Raw genomic sequence first — 3,213 nt, forward strand, 5'->3', positions numbered from 1 at the left:
GTGGGCATGGCTCAAGTAGGGCGCAAAATTATAGACGGAGAACGATTGACAAATTTTTCACTTTAAGCCCTGACACTGTCATTTTTGTGTAGGAATTAAGCTACAATATATGACATATGTTGTTTCAATTAATAAATACAGTGTGAATAAAGATTACATAACATAAAAATAACTGCAGTCTTTGTTATTTGATAGCCGCTTAAATTAAACAATTTTTATAGGGCAAGTAAAAACTGACTTCGGGCAAGTAGATCTCTGACCAACTTGCCCGACTGGGCAAGTGAAAAAAAACCTTAGCGTTGAACCCTGGACCATATATAGGTTGGCGTGGTCAGATAAAATCATGCTGCCTATGGTGGGGGTTATCATCCAGGCACGGAGTCTAGGTAGTCGTGTGCCTGCTCCTGGGTGGCAAACCTCCTCTTGGAGCCTCCATGGGACACCTGTAGGGTGGCTGTGAAAAGCATGGCATATGAAATCCCACACTCCCGCAGCCGCTGTTTCACAACATCATATACCTTTCGTTTCTTCATAGGCTTGGGCGATTGGACGAATATGTCGCCATTCGCCCATCAGCTGAGTCCATCACGGTTGGTTTAATTTTTGGCGATTTTTTTGGGCAATTTTTGTCATTTTATTTTGCTAAATTAATGGTCTGTCTCCACAGAATTCAACTCGGTACATATAGTTCATAATTACTATGTAGAGCACAATTCAAAGTGTGCGCGTATTGGAACTGGCAGCTTCACACTGATTTCTGACGGGTCTTTCACGAAACACGTCAGTGATGGTGGAGCTGAAAGTAACGTTAATTCATAAACCATATTTGAGAGCTACATCAAAAAAGATGTGCAGTTGTGCACCCCGATCGTTATAGTAGGACAGGTATGTTATCCCTATCTCCCACCTGTTTGCTGATTTAGAGGCTGTGGGCAAATGCGTCCTTCTGCCGCCATCAGACTCTTTTTAAAATGGTGTTGGACAGTCATCTTCGACCCGTCTTTACAGCTTATTACTCAGCAAAGATCTCAAGGTGATTTATTTTTTGTTAAATGAATAAGAGTATAGCCTATAGGCTGTATTTTCAGTAAAATTTCAATTCATTAATTTTGACATTAAAGACCACAGTCAGAGGATAAGGCGTAGGTAAATTTATTCAAACAGAATAAACAGTTGGTCGGTCCACAAAAGTTACACAGTAACAGTAGCCTATAATAACAAATAAGTAAATATAAACGAGGGACATTGGAAAAATAAAGTGCAAAAATCACACAGTCACATAAAATAATGATGTCCACTCCCTTTGCGCTGTACACAGTCACATAAAATAATGATGTCCACTCCCTTTGCGCTGTCTTTATAATAATGCCGATGCGGACGTGGCAAAAAAAACTTAAGCTGTTATAGCTGTTCTAAAAGCCTCTCGTAGGCTTATTGCTTGAATAAATAAATAAATAAAAATAATAATCAATATAGGCTAAACGAAGAACAATGGAAAAGAAAGTGCAAAAATCACATAAAATAATAAAGTCCCTTTGCGCTGTCTTTAACTCAAAAACACAGTGTTTTAAGTGTTTTTGGAGAGGAAAACGAGCATGTTAACCTTATCTGGCTTAAGCAAAGTGCGCATATGGTCAACAATGTTACCAGCCGTGCTAAACACCCTCTCTGATGGCGTGCTTGTTGCCGGTATGCACAGATATTTCCGTGCCATGTTGGACATGAGTGGGCTCGTAAAGCACGCTGCATTTTTTTGCTGCATTCATGTGGTGTCGGAAGATCCGAGTTGCCGAGTCGTTTTTCTGACATGAGGTGGCGTTCATGCAAATTATCCCATTCTAAAAGTCATTTTTCGATTTTTTCCGACATCACATGAATGCAACATCCCCCTCTTTTTTTTTTTTTTTTTTCTCCGCCACACACACAGCTGCCGAATATATCGCCAGTTGATGGGCTGATAGTGGCTGGTTGGAAATTTTTAACGTATCGCCCAACCCTATTTCTTCATCATTGCCACCGAGAGATCACTGTAGAATGAGAACCTGGATCTGTTGTACATTAAGGCACAATCTTAACTGGCACAGCACCCTGCTTCCATCACCCTCTGCTTATCTTCGAATGCATGTAATCACAGCAGCCTGGGACTTTTGTTCAGGTCTGGTTTTGATGCTAGCAAGCGGTGTGCTCTTTGAAGTTTTATGCGATCGGCTTTGGTAGTTATCTTCAAGACGCGACGCAGCCACGCTTATAAAAATCCACCAGCTGCCCCGTCTCAGTGCCTTCTGCCAAGCCAACAACCCGAACGTTCAAGCACCGGCTATAGTTTTCTGCCACATCCAGGCGCTCTGATAAAGCACTGACCTGCTTCTCCAGTTCAGTAATCCTTGGCTCCTGTGCTGTGGCAGAGTTTTCAGCCGTTAGGATTCTAGCCTCAGCTTCATCTAGCTGCTTGCTAGTGGTCTGGAGCTCTGTGGAATGCTTGTGAATAGTCTTTGCCAGGGGATTTCGTCAATTACCTTTATGATATTAGCAGTCATACCACTGAGGGTTTTGACGAGAGCTGGATCTAGTTTGTCTGCGATATCAAATTCGGCATTGTCGCCATCTTGTGTGCATTCGCCTGGCTACGACATGGCGTCTTTTTTGTCTGTCTTCCTCAAATTTCTTCCCATTTTACCAAAAGACTGGCCAAAAGTTTTCTAGGGACATAGCATATACTGTTCATACCAAAAAGGGGCTCCCAATATGCAGTTGTTGTCAGAATAAGCAGATAATTAGAGTCGAGTGGCACGGATTTCTAACCAAAATGGTGCATTCACCTCGCTGCCATCACGTGACCCCCCCTGCCAGTAATTTTTTTAACTGCACATGTCTCTAGTGATTTATTAAATCCATATTACAATCATTTTATGTTTAAAGTCAAGTTCTTCATTAAAGCTACTGATTCTCCAGTTCAGGGGGAAAAAATCAGGGGATTGCTGTGATATACAGTGATTAAATTATATATGTATGTATGTGTCACAGCAATGCTTTTGAATTTGAGGTGCATTACTTCCTGATCAGGTATCTTACACATAGGGCCTTTCATTATTATTAACTAGTGCAAACCCATTGAGTGCACAGTTGCCCACGAACAGTTTCACATGGTGTGTGTTTGGGATACAGGTCATAGGAAATTGCAGATTAAATAGTCAACTGAACCCATTAAGAAGA

The sequence above is a fragment of the Epinephelus moara genome, chromosome 11, assembly GCF_006386435.1.
Source record: "Epinephelus moara isolate mb chromosome 11, YSFRI_EMoa_1.0, whole genome shotgun sequence".
Taxonomy (NCBI): Eukaryota; Metazoa; Chordata; class Actinopteri; order Perciformes; family Serranidae; genus Epinephelus; species Epinephelus moara.